Raw genomic sequence first — 21,789 nt, 5'->3', positions numbered from 1 at the left:
ATATTCCTCCTAACCATCTGGACTCTACCCCATAGAGAGAGCTGTACTTTATACCATCTAGAGAAGTCCTGTGAAACCCTAACTAGCAGCAGGTTTACAATATCAATTAACATGTTCTCCGGTTCCCTATTTACTAGTATAACTAGATATTTGTTGTACACATTTTTCGATTGGGAATACTGAGTTCCCATTTGAGGCTGTAGTTGTGTTTTTAATCAGAGGTAAGTTTAGGTTTTTAGTCAGAGGTATCCCTATTATCAGGAGAATTATGCTATCTGGGCAAATAATGCTGTAATGGATGCACAGGTTCTGCTCGTGAGACGAGGGTGTCCTCTGCTTTGAGCATCACATTCTGCTCCCTGCAGTGGTATATATGCCTTCGATGTCAATGTTTTGGTGTATCACTGCAGCTGGTGGCTCTAGTGCAAGAATGAACAATAACGGAGATAGAGGACAGCCCTGTCTTGTGCTATGTAATATATCAAAGGGGGGCGAAATGTATCTATTGCATGTCACTGTTGCTGACAGCCTAGTGTCTAACCCTTTCCTTTCTCGATACATCCCTCCATCTGTCTTATTCTAGCTGACAGTCTAAACATGTACCCTCACTCAACCCCGTTGAAAGCCTTCTCAACATCCAGCGGTACCACCACTTTTTCATCATCATCATCCTTTCTTCTTTGCCGCAAGATATGTTTGAGGACATGAAGTTGGGCTGTCGACAAGCGACCACAAATGAATCCTACCGGGTATGAGTGTATGAGGTGTGATAGTACTGTGATAAGCATATGATAAATTCTGTCTGTGGTGTCGTGGCTGGCTCTCCATTGGACCAGGCCCTTTCTGCAAGGTCAACCACAAATGTTGTGCCTACCTCCTCTCTTTTTTCTGACCTTGTTTTTGTTGGATTTAGTATTCTGGGCACTTTACCACTGCTAACCAGTGCTAAAGTGCATTTGCTCTGTACTCAGATCATGGTAACATTGGGTTATCCTAAACAGCTGGGGCCTCGTCAGGCATCCCAACCCAGGATGCACAGTTTTGGAAAGGTATACAAACCATTCAATCAAATTCAAATATTAATGTCCGCTTTTTATCCACTTTATTCCATGTGTAATCCATATGTTGGCAATCCATATGTTCATCAAAATATTTTTATTTGCGTGCTTTTCTCAAGTTCAACGTTCGCCTGCTCTGGCTTTACTCATACACACAGAGGTGCATAATTACGCATAATCCAACGTGGAATATTCAGTCCCAATGCATCTCGGGCATGTTCTGCCCATCCTCAGGGGTTACTACAATGAAAACAAGTGTCAAAACCACATGTTGCTGATGCCTATTAATAAAACCATTTGTTTATCAACCATTTGTTTTTAGAAAGCTTAATCACCATGCCCTCCATCGTGGTCGGCCTGAACTTTGGATTTGCCCTGGTCTAGCGTGAGCTCATGTAACCTTTTATCGCGATTTACTTCAAAGCACTGTTTTGGATTTGATCTTTTAAAATTCATATCGCGAGTTCTACCTATTGGATTTTTGTCATAACGGTCTTGTTTTAGTCAGATAAGTATTCTCTATTTTTCTAAACTTTTTGTGGTGTTTTCACTGTGTTACTATAATTTAAGTTGTGCACAAATAGTTTATACATTGCAGCTTGAGTTAAGCTTGACTGTTGTGTGCCAAGCTACCAAAGGTTGAGCGCAGGTTAAATTAGGGTGTGTACCTGACTAACGCTGACTAGGATTGTGGCTCCTGCTTGGATAGGGTGTACACTCTACCAACCAGAAACCTCAATTTCTAACACTCTCCATTTCCTTTCTAGCTATCTACAGTGCTGTTTAATGTTTCGGAGTTCTTCTGTGTACCAGCTGGCATGCTTGTTTGAACTGCTATGCTTGTTTGGTTTGATGGGTGCGAGGGAGTCAGTGCAGTTCTTGATCCAGTTGTTGAAGTTGTTAATGTCGAGTTTGTCTGTGGGGCTAGGTTGATCTATGCTAGGACACAGAGCCAGTCTGCTTCTGTGATTTTGACCCAGCTGCAGCTTGGAATGCTGAACCTGTGCGGGGTGTTGGCTTGAGGTGTGTTGATTTGAAAGTGGGTAATGGAGTGGTCGATCCATGTGAGTAGTGCGGTGGAGTTGTGTTTGATGCTGTCGCTGGTGGTGAAGATGTGGTCCGGTGTGTGTTGGTTCCAGGTTAAGCTGAGTGAGTCCCATGTTGCTCAAGCTTTCAAGGGTTGCTGAAACAGGGGTTGTTTTAGTCGTCCAGGAGAAAGTTAAGGTCAGAGAAGAGAATATAGGCTTTGGAGTCAATAATGAGAGGAGTGACGAAGTTAGGGATGAGGTTGGTGAAGCTGGATCGTGGTCCGGGTGGTCGGTAAAGGACGGTTCTGTTTAGGGTGAATATGCAGAGATTTTCAGCTTGAAGTGCAGGTGTTCCATGAATGGGGTGGTGTTTCCTGTAGATGTTGTGCATTTGATGGATTCCATCATACCTTTTCTCTTTATTTACCTTTTGTCGATATTTCATTGGAGTCCATTTTGTGCCAGTGACACCAACTGAGGCCATAGGAACCTAGAAATGACCAGCTTTTTGCATGGCATCCTAAAGATTTTATTTATATGGGCCCTATAGAATGGGCAGGCTCTCTTGATTCGCAGTGGCAGTGTCTGAGAGTGACAACGCTTTAATTCAAGCACTGCTGGGTACTAAGTGTACATGTTCAACCTGCTGACATTCGAGAGGGATAGATGGTAGTGGGTGAAATGCCAAGTTGTCTGCTGGATATTTTTACCTCTGACCTACATCGTATTTCAGTTCTTTTGAAATGGAGGCATGCAGGGTATCCAATATGTTGCCATGTGAAATGCATGTCCGTACAGATGTAAGTAGAAGTGCTGTCATCAATTTGGGGCTAATTTGTTTCCATAAGTGCTTTGCTGGATGAATACCCCTGGGTCCCACTCAGCCTATTGTTACTATTTCAGGAGTAAAGCCCATAGTCTGCGGGGACTTTATCCACCACTAAACTGGTCAAAGTATTGCATCGTAGCCAACTTTGGCGTCATGGAATGTTTCAACATGCTTTTCAGCCTAAACCTTTTGCACAGGTCTGCACGCCCAGTTCTCTGAGTCTTACTAGGTTGGGAGTGAAGCACCCACAGCACAGTGTCATTTATTTCTTTTAAATGTGCACTGCTGTCACACTTTCAGGTGGCCTCTGTATGTTTTAACTGGCCAGCTGTGATGCCTTAGCTGGAAAACACATACCAAAGAATTTAAATTTGTCATTTAGGAATTTGGATGTGTTACAGTGCAGAGTGATCCCACACTGATAGTCAACACAGAGCTGCCCTAAGCCTGGGATGAGCACTAACTGTTTGAAAAGGGACAGAAGCTGACCCAGAGGACCTGACATGTTTTTGACCAGTTACAAGCCTCTCTTTCCAAGCAAAAAGTATGAAGAAGCTGTGTCTCATTTCAACTAATCCAATACATCAAGGAGTATGAAGTGGTTGATCATTTTCAGTGGGGTTTTTAAACCTGGTAATAGCACAGAGACAGCCAATGTACAGATCATGGATGACGCTTTGCAAATCCTTCCCCTCGACCTATCTGTGGCTTTTGATAAAATCCTCTACAAAACACTCTCAACGAAAAACTAGGACAAAAGGAACAGTTCTGAGTTGGTTCTCCTTCTTCTTAAATGACTAATCACAACAAATCAAGATGAACGGGTTACTAGCAGCATCCAAGATATTCTGCAAGATTCAATGTGTCCCCTATTCTGTTGAATCTATGCTTGGAACCTCTAACCACCATCCTAAAGCAAGCACACATCTTCAACTATCTCTACACGGATGAAACATAACTTTATCTAAAAGATATCCATTGTAAATGAAACCCTCATTAAAATTAAACGTAGGTGTCCCATATCCACCTTTAGCTCAAACCTCTGAAAACAGAATTCCTCCTCATTGCCCCGCCCTGCTGGGCTCCCCAGTACAAAACTAGCTAGCTGGTTCATGGCTCAAAATCATGTTCCCAAAGTCATGGGATGCTGCAAATCACTAGGGATCACTATAGAAAAAAAACTGAATCTTCAAGCAAAAAAATTCATCAACATTGAGTGTCCAACACCATCGCAGACTGATCAAAAATATCAAACATTTCATTCCAGCTTTAGAATTTGATCAGGTAGCACAAGTCTTACAACCTGTGTGAGAAAATGACACTTTTGTTCCTGGTCACCCCCATTTTTTTTGCTGAATTTACTGGTGGTAGTGTATGTGCTCTGACCTCTAAAACATGTAGAAATTGACCAATCCTGGATTGGTAAATGTAACTTTCTTATAGGGCCGTAATATATGGTGTAGAAAGTACACAATGGCTTCAGGGTCATGTCATGTTATTTTACTTAGATTTGTATAGCTCAGGTTATCACCCGTTAGGGTACCTAACTGCTGGAGCAGGCGTATAGGCATGGGACTGACGGTGAAGGAAGTCAGCCATCAGAGAATTAGTTGAAAAGCCATTTTTTCAGCTTCTTGTGAAATTCATGAAGCGAGGAAGAAGCCCTGATGTATAGAGGTAGGTCATTCCAGGTGTTGGGTGCAATGTAGGAGAATGCTGGTCCCCCTGTTCTGCTTTTGCTGGTACAGGGTATGTGTGCGAGTTGGATTGAGGCTTAGCGAGGTATCTGGGGGGTTGGTGGAAGTGAATTTGGTTGTTAAGATATGTTGGTTCAATGATATGCAGTGCATTTTATGCATAAATGCAGAATTTTAATTGGCACCATTTATGCATGGGGAGCCAGTGGGGCCCTCTAAGATGTCGTGTAGTGTGGGTGTGTCGTGGGAAGTCGAGGTTGAGTCTTGCTGAGGCGTTCTGGATGGTCTGCAGTCAGTGGAGGAGTTTGTTGGAGATTCTGGCAGAGTGCATTTCCATAGTCTATTCTGCTAGTAATGAGGCCTTGTCTGACAGTGCATCTTGTATTTTGGGATATCCACTTGAAGACCTTGCGGAACATGTGGAGTACATGAAAACAGGAGGAGCTGACTGCGAGGAAGGAGCTTATCCAGTTGAGAGCGGGTCTTCTGATGAGGGTGTAGTGCGATACTGTATCGAATGCAGCGGAGAGGTCGAATAGGTTGAGGGTAGCAGTTTCTCCATGGTCCAGTAGCCTCATATCAGCAGCTTGAACCCGGCCACACAGACCTGTTAAAATCACTCTTTCACAGGTAGGAAACCCTAATTATAAATACTAAATGAGTCACCCCTATGCTATAGATGGCTTTCTGCCCACGAGGTAGGGTGCATAATATTTTAGCATGGCACATGTATGACATTTGGAATGGTATGTTCCGTCAAAGACTAGACCCAAACTGACATTGCCACTGGGCAGGCTGTAGCTGGCACATACGAAAAGTCTAAGTATAGATTATATAATTTAATCTATAACTTTTGGCCTGTACCAGCTACAGACCCCATTCTAAGACTTATTTGTTTTAGGAGTGGACAGAAAATTCTGTTCCTTCTGCAGAATTGGCAGAAGTTAGGCGACTCTGTGTTACTCTTGTAACACAGATTTGTGGACAATTTATGCCAATCGTCACGTGGTAGAATTCTTTCTCATGCGTGGATTCAGAACAGTGAGTTGGCAAGCGCGAGCGAGATTTGGCATCCCCTAATGCGATTTCCGCTCGTTAGGAGGACCTCCAGTAAGATATTTCTAGCAAGGGCGGTCGTAACCATTCGCGGTCTGGAGGCTGCCACTTGAGTAGAAAATCTACTCAACGGCAGCAAAATCATCTTCAGTAGCTGCGCCCTCTGGTGCACAGCGTGGTGCCATTCATGCTGATTTTTCAGCTCGGAACTCGCTGCCCACGCTAAATCACAGTGTGATCAGCAGGACATGCCTATTTACGCCTATTACCAGAACTCTGTGGAATGTTACAGAGTTTTTATGCAACTCCATGGAATTCTGCGGAGTCAAATTCGACGAGTTCCACTCACCCCTAATGTATATGCATTAATAGAAATCTATTCACATGATATAGTGGGGTATATATTAAATATATGTGAAGTTTTTCTTGTACAAAGTTGCCTTTACCCTGCCTGTAACTGCTGGAGGCTAATTTGCATTAGCTCCAAGCTACTGTCCAGGCTGTACTGGGCCTGAATGAGGTGTGAATAGGGAGGTGTTTTCTTCCCCTAGCAGGAAAACCAGCTGAGGTGGGCCAAAGAAATGTATTTACTTGAAGGGCCTGGCTTATCACAGGCAAACGTTAGATGACATCTGGAAAGGCCCCAGACTTTGTCCCTCTAGTAGGATTGGCACCCCTCAGAAACGGTTTTGAGTGACCACAGAGGAGGGGTTAGTCATTACCCTAACCACGCATCTAGGTGGGTACACACACTGTGCACAAGGATAATAGGGTTCACCATCTTGTATTTGGAGAATTAAGGGCACTGTGGGATTGTGTGCAGTAGGGCAAACAGGAACTTCTGAAAATTGTGTAGGGTTGCCCCCCAATACTTCTTCCCCATTGGTTAGTGAGTGCCCAGAAGTCACCCCTACCCATTAGCTGGTATTAGGCTTAAATGTGGCATGCCAGCACAGCCCCTCAGGACACCCTCTCGACCTGCAGAAGGTCAGAGGAAGGACTGCAACTGCTGTTTGAGACTAGACCCGCTCCCACATGTACCCAGGACACAGAAGTGGACAACAAGTGTCAGTTGACTGAACCCATTTGTTGCTACAAGGTCAAAACCATCTGCAAGAGGCATTTTTACAAGCTGACCAGTAGCAACTGGACCTGGACAGGACCTTGCTGTTGGCCTCTGTCTGATACCCTGAGAAACTCTAAGCGCCTTTAATGAGGTCTTGGGGGCCTTCAATATGGATTCCTGTGGTTGTCTGGACACCAAAAGAAAGTTTAGGAACTTTGAAAAACTTTCCTCCAGAGCTAGTGGGACCCATGGGAAAAAGTATCTGACAGTCAGTTTCATTGCGTCAGATTGAATTTAAACTTTGTCCCTATCAAGGCTCCTGACGCCTCTGAAAGAACAAATCCCGTTCTGTGAAGGGACTTATAACATTTTCAGCGAGAAATCTCCAAAGCTCCAGTGGAACCAACCTCCTTCAGGCATCCACTTGTATTGGACCAGAGCTCCATCGCGGTTGGCCTCAAATCGCCCCGGGTCCCAGTCTACAGCTTTCATAGACTATCATAGAAATGTACTTTAATCTACAGTAAGTCGCAATACTACACAAGTCCCAAACATTTCCCAAATACACAGTGGGTGTGAGTCTCTGGTAGATGGACCACAGCACCAGGGTCAGTAGCCTTGGTCCACACCAACAGTCAGCTCTTGCTGTAGGGTCAGCTCAGTACTTCCCTCTTACTTCGACAGGTCCCTTTAAATGTGCAGGACGCAATGGGCGGTTCTTCCGCTCGATCATATGCGAAGTGATGTTCCTTTATCTCTTTGAAGCTGATTGTCAGGCAGATACCAGCTCTGGTTGCACAGTATATCTCTGGCTACTCTGTGTAACACCCCCTCCCTGCTCAGAGAGAACTTGGAATTGGAACAACATGCGGGTCATGAGCTCCCGTTCATATACAGGGATGGGGGAGAGGGGATGTGGATTCTATCTCTCCCCTGTCAGAAACAATTTGAGTTGGTTCTCTTTTCACTCTCCTTCCCAGACTGTCTTCCAGCCTCAGTCTCTTTCTTGAGTGATGCTATTCACAGGAGGGTCATCTCAATGCCGGAGCACCCACAACAGAGGTACCACAAAGCAATGTGAGCAGTCTGCACCTGTCCGCAGCCACACCTGACACTGATCAGGGAGAGACTAAAGGCTGTTTCTGTCCTAAAAGACCATCCGCACTCTAAGAACAGAAACTGCAGGCCCATCCTTCACCCCCGCCATCTACCGAACGCCAATTTCAGAAAGACTAAGCAGTAGCTTTCTGTATGAAAAAGGACCTTATCACATTTCTAATGGGAAACCTAGTTCAGCTCTCTCCAATTCAATATCTGGGTCCCATCCCTCCTGTGTCAGCAATGTCAGTCATACACTTCCACATGCATTCCCCCATGTGCTCAATGCACTTCCACATGTATTCACCCATGTGCTCAATGCACTTCCACATGCATTCACCCATGTGCTCAATGCACTTCCACATGTATTCACCCATGTGCTCAATGCACTTCCACATGCATTCACCCATGTGCTCAATTCACTTCCAAATGGATTCACCCATGTGCTCAATGCACTTCCACATGCATTCACCCATGTGCTCAATGCACTTCCATGTGTTCAATGCACTTCCATATGCATTCACCTATGTGCTCAATGCACTTCCACATGCATTCACCCATGTGTTCAATGCACTTCCACATGCTTTCACCCATGTGCTCAATGCACTTCCACATGCATTCACCCATGTGCTCAATGCACTTCCACATGCATTCACCCATGTTTTCAATGCACTTCCACATGCATTCACCCATGTGTTCAATGCACTTCCACATGCATTCACCCATGTGCTCAATGCACTTCCACATGCATTCACCCATGTGCTCAAGGCACTTCCACATGCATTCACCCATGGGCTCAGGATCTTGGTTCTAGGACTCCAAGTTCACCATTAGCAGCAAACGTTGATACCAGTGGGCAAGAAGGCGCTCACTCATGGGACTCAAGTAAAAATGCCTGGTCATGCTAGGACCACTATTAAACACTGTGTGCTGCTACCATTCTGCTACAGGTGTGATCCTTTGACAGGGAAGTAGTTCTCTATCACTTCCGAGGTCTTACTTAGTGCATCCCTCTATGCCCGGGACCGGTCCAGGACCGGATGTAGATCAGAGGAAACCCCACCAGACTTTCGAAAACATGCTAGGGTAGCGTGAGGCAGGAACCAAAAAAATCTAGGTACAGGGTACCAGTTTCTCACAGTTGGGTGCGCAGGGCAGAGGACTCGACCTTACCCCATTAAGGGGACATTATTGTCCCAACACCATCCAGTGCACATCTTTTAGCAAGTATGTGAGTTTGGTTCTCACTTGTGGCAGAGCAAAACAAGGTTTTCAGTCTTCTATCGTTATTTGTAAGAAAACTGAAGTTGCCTATTAGCATGGCTTTTGTTCACTCAGAGGCTTCTGCTAGACGTTCCCAGCTACACCATCCTGTGAACGCAGCAAATATTAGCCATTTCAGTCAAAGTATAAAAAGGGATGGTCTGTGCCTCTCACACACAACAGTACATGTATGTGCATGGAACAATAACCTATCTGCACAGATACAGTACTTTCTGGTTTACGAGCAAGGTCATTCTCAATCATTTTGCTTTCCCTCAGCCTCTCTTACATGTGTGGAGTCCTGAAGTAAAACAGTGGGAGCAGTGAGCGGCAACTCCTACAAGTGTGGAGTCATAAAGTATAATCAGAGAGAGTAGTGAGCGGCAACTCTTGCATGTGGAGAGTCCTGACATAAAATCTGAGGGAGCGGGGAACAGCATCTCTCACACGTGTGGAGTCCTGACATAAAATCTGAGGGAGCGGGGAACAGCATCTCTCACACGTGTGGAGTCCTGACATAAAATCTGAGGGAGCGAGGAACAGCATCTCTCACACGTGTGGAGTCCTGAAGTAAAATTGGAGGGAGCAGTGAGCAGCATTTCTCGCACATGTGGAGTCCTGAAGTAATATCGGAGGGAGTGTGAGCAGCATCTCTCGCATGTGGTGATTCCTGATGTAAAATCAGAGGGCGCGGTGAGCAACATCTCTCGCACGTGTGGAGTCCTGAAGTAAATTCAGAGGGAGTGTGAGCAGCATCTCTCGCACGTGGGAAGTCCTGACATAAAATTGGATGGAGCAGTGAGCAGCATCTCTCAAACGTGGAGTCCTGACGTAAAATCGGAGGGCGCTGTGTGCCACATCTCTCGCACATGTGGAGTCCTGAGGTAAAATCGGAGGGAGTGATGAGCAGCATCTCTCGCACGTGTGGAGTCATCATCATCAGCAGCATTTGTATAGCGCCTGGTTACACCAACGGTGTGTCCCGGCGCTGAGCAGGATCTCAGAAATAACACGAGACAGGTAGGTGATCCCTAGCTGTCATGTTTCAAGGTCTATTCTGGTTTATAGGTGGGAAGTTTTCAGCCTTTTCCTAAAGGCAGCTTCACATGGCTCTTTCCTCAAATCCATTGGTAGTGAATTCCAATGTTTTGCTGCCAGGTATTTGAAAGAGCAGCCTCCTAGTCTGGCCTTCCTTAATCTGGGTACTATTGCCAATGACTTTCCTTCAGAACGTAGGCTTCTATTGGGAGTGTAGGGTGTAATCATGTCTTGTAGATAACGTAGGCCTTTATTTGCTAGGATACAATGGCAGAAGCACATTGCCTTTAACAGGATCCTCTTGCCCACAGGCAACCAATGCAATTTGGCCAGGGCCTTTGTGTTGGACGATCTTCTAGGTAGATTCAGCATTAGCCGCGCAGCAGCGTTTTGGACCGATTGCAACTTCATCAGCCTTTTTTTAGCTACATCTAGGTATAGAACATTGCCGTAGTCAATCTGAGAGGTGACCACTGCATGTATTATAGTTTTTCTGGCTTGAACCGGTAGTAGGTCAATGACTTTCCGTAGGGTTTTCAGCGTTCCGAAACATTTGCCTGTCATTTTTTGGATTTGATTTTCATATGTCAGGTTGGGGTCAAGCCATACTCCAAGGTTCTTGACTTCAGTTTTAGGGGTTGGGAACTGGCCAAGTGCTTCCGGCCACCAAGCTGATATCCAGATAGAAGGCACTCTTCCCATTACTTCTGTCTTATTGCCATTAAGTTTTAAGCAGTGGTCTGCCATCCATGCTGTTACTTCCTCCATACATTGGGAAAATTGATGTGCATTATGTTCTGAGTTTTGCTATAGTGTGACGATAAGCTGAGTCTCGTCAGCGTAGGATACAATGGACACTTTGTGGCCTTCCACTATATTAGCAAGGGGTTCCATATATAGGTTGAACAATGTGGGGCTCAGTATTGACCCCTGGGGAACTCCTTGTAATACGGGAGATCTCTTCGAAGTGAATGTGTCTTGTGTAACCTGGAAACCCCTTTCCGTCAGGAAGGATTTCATCCAGCTCAGAGCCATACCCCTGATTCCACAAGACTCTAACCTCTGTAGGAGGAGGCCATGGGAGACTGTATCAAATGCTGCACTGAGGTCCAACAGGATCAGTGCAGCTGTGTGTCCTTCGTCCGCCCGTTGTCTTAGAGTTTCTGTGGCCAGGAGCAAGGCGGTTTCAGTGGAATGTGCGAACGGAAACCTGATTGTGAGCAGTGTAGTAGGTCATTACTATTGCTCTGTTTTGGGGGCTGAGTGTTAACTATTTTTTCTGCGATTTTAGCAAAGAAAGGTAGGAGCGAGATGGGACGTAGATTATCTAGTACCTCATAATCTATTTGTGGTTTTTTCCTTCACCCCTTCAGCGCGGCGCGGATTACCGCGCTGTGCTAAAGGGATCGTGCGCGGGCGGGGCCATGACGGAGCGGTTCCGTCATCCGCACAGCGCGACCGACGCGCATGACGGAACCGCTCCGTCACACGCATCGAAAGGGTTAATGGGCGGACCATAGCTTGCTTCCATTCATAGGGAACTTCTCCCGATTGGAAGGAGCGAGAGATACGTACTGATATGAAAGGTACAATACATTTTGCTCCTTGTAATAAGATTTCGGGATGGGCTGAGTCCCTAGGTGAACCTTATTTGATTCTGTTTGCTAGTTTCCTTATTACATCTGGCTCTGGCATTATAAATTCCTCTAGGGTTGCATCTTTGACTACTGTGGATGTAGTGTCTTTGGAGCTAGTGGCCTGGCGTGCTTCTCTAGGGAAAGTATCAGAGATCTATGTCACTTTCTCAGCAAAGAATTTGGCAATTCTATTGCAGGTTTCCTCCAATGTGGAGGGGGGCTTTGTTAATCTATCTGCTGACTGTAGGGATTTTAATATGGCAAACATCTCTTTTGAGGAGATTTTGGCCATTTCAGTTTTCCTAGTGTAGAACTCACAACAAGTTTTCTTTATCAGAGCGTAGTATGTTTTTTGTTGTTTATATTCAACTTTTAATTTTTGCGCAGTAGTTCTTACGCCACCTGCGTTCCAACGGTTTGCACTTTTGTTTGGCCTTCATTAAGGTGTCATTGAACCATGGAGCTGAGATGCTCCCCCTTCTTGTATTTTTGGTCGTCCAGGGTGCAATTTCATTCAGCGCTTCGGTTATCCATGATCCCACTTGTCTGTTGGCTAATATCCTTGTCCAGTTCCGGCTCATTTTTTCGTGAACGAGTCAGGATTAAACTTCTCCCACTTCCTACAGGTTACTGACTTTTTGGGTAAGCTGACTTGTGGGTTTGTGTGTGAGATTTGAAATGGGATTATGTGGTGATCGGACCATGGGATTGACCAAGATGCTCCCACTACCATGTCAGTTATGTCAGTGAAAATAGGATCTAAAATATGTCCTGCTTGATGCGTAGGTGCGTTAACTTTTTGGACAAGGTTGATGATCACAAGGTCTTTACACACAATTAGTAGCTCTGGTCTAGTAGTTTCATCAAAGTGTATATTAAGGTCCCCTAGAATGAGGAATTTGCTGTGACGTATGGCTGTGTGTATGATTTTTTCACCTAAGCTGGTTATGAATTGTGTTTCTGTCTCTGGAGGACGGTAAATCAGGAAACCAGCTATGGTAATGTTACCTGCTATTGAAAGCGTGAAAAAGATCCCCTCACATTTGTCAAGGTCTGTTTCTTTAATGTCACATTTTATCGCTGATTTATAGAGTATAGCAATCCCCCTCCCTTTGTCCAAACCGGTCCTGTTTTGCTATCCCATAGCCTTCCGGTAGGGCATCTAGGATATCTGGGTAGAGCTGTCATTGAGCCAGCTTTCAGTCAAAAACATGGCGCCGTTTTTTTTTTCCTCCAGGACAGTCCTCTCTGTTGAGTGTTCTTTGTTGTTGAGGTGAATTCCTTGCTGCAATTGCCGCAGGAGAGTTCCTCCTTGTCTCGTGTATATTGTTTACATGCCTCCATAATGGGTGGCATCAGGCTCTTTAGCTCATTCGCTGTGTATTTAACATCATGACGGGGTAACCCACAGCCAGGGGTCCTGGCCCCAGGCCTGGTCGGGTGCGGACGGGCGCAGACGGGCTTGCCTTAGGCTCGCCTTCGGCGCACCAACGGTGCGCCCGCTGCACGTCAGCTGGCACATCAGAGTTAAGTAGGGTGTTGCTCGGTAAAACTCCTCCTTCGCTCCACCCCCTCCTCTTTGAAAACCAGGTGTGGGTTTTTGCACTCTGCTTTGCCACACCCTCCAAACAATCGGCGCACAGCCACGCAGGACCAAGGCGGGAGAGCAGCTTAGAATGAGGCTTGTTTAAAAGCGATTAAAGGCGCTATGTGAGGCTTAGTTTAAAAGAAAATAAAATGGTTTAAAACAGGATTTTTAAAGCAGTTCACAGCGGTGAAAAAACTTTTCCAGCCACCTGTGGGATGTGACCAGCTCTCAGCTGCAGCTTATCGTTATCTGCTGCGCGTCCGCTGGCACATCAGAGTTAAGTAGGGTGTTGATCGGTGAAACTCCTCCTCCACTCCACCCCCTCCTCTTTGAAGACCAGGTGTGGGCAATTGCATTCTGCTTTGCCACACCCTCCAAACAATCGGCACACAACCGCGCTGGACCAAGGCGGGAGAGCAGGTAAGAATGAGGCTTGTTTAAAAGCGCTATGTGAGGCTTAGTTTAAAAGAAAAGAAAATGGTTTAAAACAGGATTTTTAAAGCAGTTCACAGCGGTGAATAAACTCTTCCAGCCACCTGTGGGATGTGACCAGCTCTCAGCTGCAGCCTATCATTATCTGCTGACGTAAAATCAGAGTGAGCGGTGAGCAGCTTCTCTCACACATGAGGAATCCTGATGTAAAATTAGAGGGAGTGTTGAGCAGCATCTCCCACATGCGTTGCGTTCGGGCATAAAACCAGAGGGAGCGGTGAGCCGCATCTCTTACACGTGTGGAGTCCTAGCATAAAATCTGAGGGAGTAATGAGTAAAATCACAGGGAGTAGTAAGTAGCATCTCTTACATGTGTGGAGTCCTGACGTAAAATCAGCGGGAGTAATGAGCACATTCTCTTGTATGTGTGGAGTCCTGGTGTAACATCAGAGAGAGTAGTGAGCAGTATCTCTTACACGTGTGGAGTGCAGAGGGAGTAGTGAGCTGCATCTCTCACATGTGTGGAGTCCTGACATAAAATCAGAGGGTGCGGTGAATAACATCTCTCGCATGTGTGAAGCCCTGAAGTAAAATTGGAGGGAGTGTGACCAGCATTTCTCGCACGTGGGGAGTCCTGATGTAAAATCGGAGGGTGTGCTGAGCAGCATTGCTCGCACATGGGGAGGCCTGACGTAAAATCAGAGGGAGTGGTGAGCAGCACCTCTCACATGTGGGCAGTCCTGACATAAAATCAGAGGGCGCGGTGAGCAACATCTCTCGCATGTGTGAAGTCCTGAAGTAAAATTGGAGGGAGTGTGACCAGCATCTCTCGCACGTGGGCAGTCCTGACGTAAAATCAGAGGGAGTGGTGAGCAGCACCTCTCACACGTGGGCAGTCCTGACATAAAATTGGAGGGAGCGGTGAGCAGCATCTCTCGCACGTGTGGAGTCTGACATAAAATCGGAGAGTGAGGTGAGCAACATCTCTTGCACATGTGGAGTCTGTGGCAATGTACTGTGGAGCTGACTGGCCTATGACCTAAGAAGGTCAGAATGTGGCATGGATTCCAATGTGGAATCAGAAGGGCTATTGTGGGGGTTCTGTAAGTGGGAGTTGAAGATGAGCTGTTGGTGGATGAGGTGCCAATAAATCCACTTGCCTACTCTTTTGGCCTGCTTTCTTCTTATTTATGTCCTCAAGGACACTACATTTATTTGGCGACGAGCGGGAGTAAAGGCACCTCAACATCGACTTGGCACTAACCTCTGGAGGGTGTCTGCGTGGATCCTGGAGCTGATTTTCATCATCTCTGGTTGTGACGAGGCGCAGTTGGAGGCCTTCGTGAGTGGTGTTGCTCCGGGTGAGGCACAGCGGATTTTCTGGTGGTGAAAATTTTCCGGGAGGAGGAGAACAGCTGGTGGCATCGAGAGCGCGAGACCGCTCTGTGATACGGATTGCTCTTCAAGGCCGTGAGCGCGAGGCTTCAGCGTGTTTCCAGAGGAGTTACCAAGGGAGACACGAGGCTTCTGCGCGTGTGCGGTAATATCACAAAGGGAAGCGAGTTACCAAGGGAGACGCGAGGTTTCTGCGCGTGTGCCAGTAATTCCAAGATGGAGGCTTGAATCACCAAACGGAGGCTTGGAGACAGCCAATGAGAACCTCGTTGGGGGCCATTTTGAGTCGTTGGGAAGATTACAATTCACTTCTAAGGAAACACGGTGTTTGGAAAAAGGCAGAACTTTGTGCTTATTTCTCTTGGAACCTGAGGGAACGTGCACAGTAATCATACTTCATTTGAAGTGTGTTTATAACTTGTTGTTCCTTTATGTGAGCCAGCTGGTCATAGTTACTTTAACATTTTATTGAAATTTTGGATGGGTTAGTGCTACCAAGGGTGGAACTGGTCATTTGTTTAAAAAAAAAAAAAAAAAAAAAAATGTTTTCATTATTTTTATTTTCTGATTTGATGTTTATTATTGATAGCTTGGTAATATTTAAGACTTAAAAAGAGTCTACCGACATGCAGAATGTAACACAACCTCTGTTTTTTCTAACTAGTCCAGGTGAGCCGAATGTCAAATGGCAAAAATGGAAAAAGATTTTTTCGAATTATGCGAGGGTTTGTGGCACGAATCTCAGTGCCGAACGTAAGCATTCATTATTGTTGCATTGCCTTGGGGGTGAAGGTCAAGAGGTGTTAGAACATTTACCTGAGTTAAGTGCTTCTGAACAAAGGAATCTCAACGAATATGAAATATGTATTGAACAATTGGACCGTCATTATCTACCAAGGCTGAGCATGATAATGGAAAGGTATCATTTTGGTCTAAGGGGACAGAAAAAAGAGGAGTCGGTGGAGGAGTATGTTTCGGCTCTGAGGAAGCTTGCATCCTCATGCAAATTTGGTCCTGCTGTGAAGGAGAGGATTAGGGATCAGTTTGTGTTGAGGTGTGCGCATGACGATATCAGGAAAGAACTCTGGTTGAAGGATGAACCTCCGCTCGAGGAAGTGATTACTATTGCCAAGCAAGTTGAGCACATGAGGAAGTGTGTTGATGAGTTGAATGAAGAAAAGAGTAAAAGTGAAGAAAAGAGTAAAAGTACTGTGGTTGAAAATAAAATAGAAGAGGTGGTATGCCAAGTACAAAAGAGGGAGGTTAAGGGAAAAGATACTAGTATAGTTATGCCTAGCAATGTAACCAGTTCTCCTGTTGGAGGAAAACCTGTGTGTTTTAGATGTGGACGTTTTGGGCATTTCGCTAATTCACCTTATTGTCCTGGACTGAGAGCCATCTGCAACATGTGTGGTCGGAAAGGACATTTCGCTAAATGTTGCAAGGGTAAAGGTAATAAAGATAACAGTGTAACTGCAAAAAACCAGCCTGAAGTAAAGGTGGTTACATTTCAAGTTGATGCAAGCAAATGTGATCATCCATCTCATGTGGTGGATATAGAAGGGGTACCCCTTAATTTTAAGTTTGATTCCTGTTCGCACCTGACAATAATTGGAGAGGATGTTTTTATGCAACATTTTGTCAATAAGGTGAAATATTTCAAGAATGATCTTTCTCCCATGGGCTATGGTGGTTTACCTATAAGAATGTCTGGCTATTTTGTGGCCACCATTGAACTTTGTGGGAAGATGATTGCGGGGAAGATATATGTTGCTAAGCAGGGTGATTCCCTTATGGGTTGGCCTCATCAACGTCTATTGGGGGTATGGTTAAACCCCAATGCCTCTCCACAGGTTCAAGTACAAGCGGTTGGGGACACGTCTCTCAGGTTTGTAGAACAGTTTGCTGACATATTTAAGGATACTTTGGGGTGTCTTAAGGGATATAAACATCACATTAAAGTAAGAGTAGGAGCGGTACCTGTTGTGGCTAAAGTAAGGAGGATTCCGTTGAATGAACAAGCTGGTGTTCAGAAGGAGATAGATAAATTGGTGAAAGCAGGCATAATTGTACCAGTTGAAGCCACAGAGTGGTTGGCTCCGATAGTCGTGGCCAAGAAGGCCACTGGCGAAATTCGTCTTTGCATTGACTTGAGGGCATTGAACAAAGAGGTCATAGTGGATAAGTTTCCCTTGCCGAACATCGATGAGATGGTTGGTACGTTGGGTGGTGCGAAATTCTTTTCAACTCTTGATCTGGCCTCAGCATACCATCAAGTTGTGTTAGATGATTCCTCCCAGGATCTCACTGCTTTTGTTACCCCCATGGGTACCTTTAAATTTTGTAGAATGCCGTTCGGGCTTGTGTCGGCGGCTTCAGTGTTTCAACGAATTATGTCACACATTATCAGAGGTCTTGTTGGAGTTAAATGCTATCAGGATGACCTTTTGATTTTTGGGAACACCTTACAAGAGCATGATAGACGGGTTTTTGCTGTCCTGCAACGTCTAAGGGAAGCGGGTCTTACTCTTAGGAAAGATAAGTGTAAATTTGGGTTGCAGGAGGTAAATTATCTTGGACATTGTATAACTGGACATGGGATTTTTCCCAAGAAGGAATTGGTAGAATCCATCATGAATGTTTCTGTACCGGTCAACAAGGAAGAATTGCTTTCTTTTCTTGGTATGGTAGAATTTTACAGTAAATTTATCCCTGGTTATGCAAGTGAAACTCATACTTTGAGGAAATTGACTGTAAAAAATGTGGAGTTTTTGTGGTCAAGTGAGTGTGAGGAGGAGTTCTTCTTGATCAAGAAGGAGTTGAGTAAAGCGCCAGCTCTTCATGCGTTTGTGCCTAGTGATCCGACGGTTATTATGACGGATGCTAGTGAAAAAGGGTTGGGGGCGGTGCTGCTTCAGAAGAAGGACGGAGTGGATTGCTTGATTGCTTGTGCTTCGAGGTGCCTAAGAGGGTCTGAAAGGGGTTATTCAGTTATAGAGAAGGAGTCCCTAGCCATATTTTGGGCTTTAAGGAAGTTTAAAAATCTGGTGTGGGGTGTAAAGGTCTGTGTTTTGTCGGACCATAAGCCCTTAAAGGAGGTGTTTTCTAAGAAAGGTCTTGACTCCATTTCTTCTAGAATAAGGAAATGGATCATTTCTTTACAAGAATTTAATTTTGAAGTTGATTACATTCCAGGTGTGGTCAATAGGTCTGCAGACTGTCTTTCTAGGTTGGTTGATCTTAAAGGGAGCAATGAGGAGGATGGTGAGGATGATAATGAGGTGGTTAATGTCTGTGAAATCACGGATGGTACTGTTACCCAGGAGGATTGGAATACAGAGATTAATAAGGATGATGAAATTACAAGAGTGATGGTGATGTTGGGGGAAGGTAAACGGTTGGAGAAACCGTGGAGTTTAATTTCTGATGAGCTTTCTGTGGTGGACGGCTTACTTTCGAGGGGCACGAGGTTGGTTCCGCCGGTAGGTATTAGAGAGAAATTGCTCAATTTTGCCCATATTGGTCATCTTGGGATTGTCAAGACTAAGGAACTGTTGAGGTTGCAGTTTTGGTGGCCTGGCATGGATATGGAGATATAGAGGTTGGTTCGAGAATGTCCTGAATGCTGTGCTAGTGACAAGATTTTGAAGACTAAACAAACCCCAATGGTGTGCAGGAAGTTACCTGATCATCCTTGGGATGAGGTTTCGATTGACATTGTTGGTCCTTTGCATGGGGTATGTGATACTCCATATCTAATAGTGGTTCTGGACTTATACTCAAGGTGGGTAGTGGTAGGTGCTGTTAGGGATGTGTCTATGGTGTGTGTCATCAGGTTCTTGCAAGAAATTTTCAAGAGAGAAAGTTTTCCTAACAGTATTCTTTCGGACAATGGACCACAATTTACCTCTAGTGAGTTCAAGGATTTTATGGTGAGGTGTGGTATTCAACATAAGAGGTGTGCCATATATCATCCTGAAGCTAATGGTGCAATAGAAAGGGTCAACAAGACTCTTAAGGAGAGTATTCAGTTGGCAAGAGCTAGTGGGTTGAATTGGAAGGAATCACTTCAGGATAGAATTTTGGCTTACCGAGTGTCCCCTCATTCAACTACTGGGAGATCTCCTTTTGAATTATTTAAAGGGAGAGTACCTAATACTTTGTTGTGTCCTGGTTGGATGAAGTTAAACAAGGGTTTTGTTGATAATCAAGTAGGAAGGTGGAGGGATAGAGAGATAGAGAAGCAGTCTTTGAGGAAATTTTATGTTGATGATAAGAAAGGTGCCCAATTTCAGGTGGTGAAGGTTGGGGATATGGTTAAGATAAGAGCTCCTGTGGGGTGTCAACCTTGGTCGAAATATACCAATGTAAGACCTGTGGTTAAGGTGTTCAACAATGCTGTTAAAACAAGTGATGGGAGGATTTGGAACAAGAGTCGCGTTGTAGTGGTTAATCCTGTTGCTTCTGTTGGTCAAGCGGATAGCGACAGGTTAATCTCTGGTTCTGGGTCCTCTGATCTCTTGTCCTCTGGTTCTAATCTGCCTGGGGTCTTGAGGGGCATCCGGGAAAGAAGTCAAAGGGTGCGCAGACTTCCTCTATACATGAAGGACTATGTTAGGTCATAGGTTGGTTCTGCTAGAGTGTGGGGAGCTCATTTGCATATGTCACATGTTAATTTTACTGTGAAGCCTTTCTGTTCATTTTGGTAATATGTTACTGGATAGCTTATGTTTCTTTATCTTGATTCTGTATGATAATTTTTCTTGCTTTATTGTCATTTGCAATTCTGTTATTATTATTGTTGAGGGGGAAGATGTGTGGCAATGTACTGTGGAGCTGACTGGCCTATGACCTAAGAAGGTCAGAATGTGGCATGGATTCCAATGTGAAATCAGAAGGGCTATTGTGGGGGTTCTGTAAGTGGGAGTTGAAGATGAGCTGTTGGTGGATGAGGTGCCAATAAATCCACTTGCCTACTCTCTTGGCCTGCTTTCTTCTTATTTATGTCCTCAAGGACACTACAGAGTACTGAAGTAAAATCAGAGGAAGCATGAGCAGTATATCACGCACGTGGGGAGTCCTAATCTAAAATCAGATGGAGTGCTGAGCAGTATATCACGCACGTGGGGAGTCCTAATCTAAAATCAGATGGAGTGCTGAGCAGTATATCACGCACGTGGGGAGTCCTAATCTAAAATCAGATGGAGTGCTGAGCAGTATATCACGCACGTGGGGAGTCCTAATCTAAAATCAGATGGAGTGCTGAGCAGTATATCACGCACGTGGGGAGTCCTAATCTAAAATCAGATGGCGTGCTGAGCAGCATCTCTCGCACGTGGGGAGTCCTGACGTAAAATCAGACGGGGTGTTGAGCAGCATCTCTCACCCGTGGGGAGTCCTGACGTAAAATCGGAGGGAGCGGTGAGCAGCATCTCTTGCATATGTGGCGTCCTGACGTAAAATCAGAGGGAGCGGTGAGCAGATTCTCTCACACGTGTGGAGTCCTGACATAAAACCAGAGGGAGCGTTGAGCAGCATCTCTCACACGTGTGGAGCCCTGGCGTAAAACCAGAGGGAGCGATAAGCTGCATCTCTTACACGTGTGGAGTCCTAGCGTAAAATCTGAGGGAGTAGTGAGTAAAATCAGAGGGAGTAGGAAGCAGCATCTCTTACATGTGTGGAGTCCTGACATAAAATCAGAGGGAGTAATGAGCAGCATCTCTTGCATGTGTGGAGTCCTGGCATAAAATCAGAGGGAGTAGTGAGCAGCCTCTCTTAAACGTGTGGAGTGCAGAGGGAGTAGTAAGCCGCATCTCTTGCACGTGTGGAGTCCTGATGTAAAACCAGAGGGAGCGTTGAGCAGCATCTCTCACACGTGTGGAGCCCTGGCGTAAAACCAGAGGGAGCGATAAGCTGCATCTCTTACACGTGTGGAGTCCTAGCGTAAAATCTGAGGGAGTAGTGAGTAAAATCAGAGGGAGTAGGAAGCAGCATCTCTTACACATGTGGGGTCCTGACGTAGAATCAGAGGGAGTAGTGAGCAGCATCTCATGCACGTGTGGAGTCCTGACATAAAATCAGAGGGAGTAGTGAGCAGGATCTTGTGCACGTGTAGAGTCCTGACATAAAATCAGAGGGAGTAGTGAGCAGCATCTCTTGCATGTGTGGAGTCCTGATGTAAAATAAGATGGAGTAGTGAACAGCATCTCTTTCACATGTGGAGTCCAGACATAAAATCAGAGGGAGTAGTGAGCAGCATCTCATGTACGTGTGGAGTCCTGACATAAAATCAGAGGGAGTAGTGAGCAGCATCTCATGCACATGTGAAGTCCTAAAGTCAAATCAGATGGAGTAGTGAACAGCATCTCTTTCACGTGTGGAGTCCTGACATAAAATCAGAGGGAGTAGTGAGCAGCATCTCTTGCACGTGTGGAGTCCTGACATAAAATCAGAGGGAGTAGTGAGCAGCATCTCATGCATGTGTGGAGTCCTGACATAAAATCAGAGGGAGTAGTGAGCAGCATCACATTCACGTGTGGAGTCCTGACATAAAATCAGAGGGAGTAGTGAACAGCATCTCTTGCATGTGTGGGGTCCTGACGTA

The 21,789-nt window shown here is 45.3% G+C and overlaps 1 protein-coding gene across 2 annotated transcripts in view; it reads left to right on the top strand.

Annotated features, from left to right (window-relative positions):
• LOC146808871 (phospholipase A2 inhibitor gamma subunit B-like) overlaps positions 1 to 21,789 on the top strand; it is a 256,826-nt gene that overhangs the window by 130,940 nt on the left and 104,097 nt on the right. Inside the window, exon 2 of one of the 2 annotated variants that reach the window (XM_085615685.1) lies at positions 584 to 749. The exons of the other annotated variant lie outside the window; for it this stretch is intronic. The gene's annotated coding sequence lies outside the window, so the exon portion shown is untranslated. The remainder of the gene's footprint in view (positions 1 to 583; positions 750 to 21,789) is intronic. 2 annotated transcript variants of the gene reach the window in all.

Source organism: Triturus cristatus, chromosome 7 (assembly GCF_964204655.1).
Source record: "Triturus cristatus chromosome 7, aTriCri1.1, whole genome shotgun sequence".
NCBI lineage: Eukaryota > Metazoa > Chordata > Amphibia > Caudata > Salamandridae > Triturus > Triturus cristatus.
Note: the sequence above shows the minus strand (reverse complement) of the source record. Positions and strands in the feature narration are given on the sequence as shown.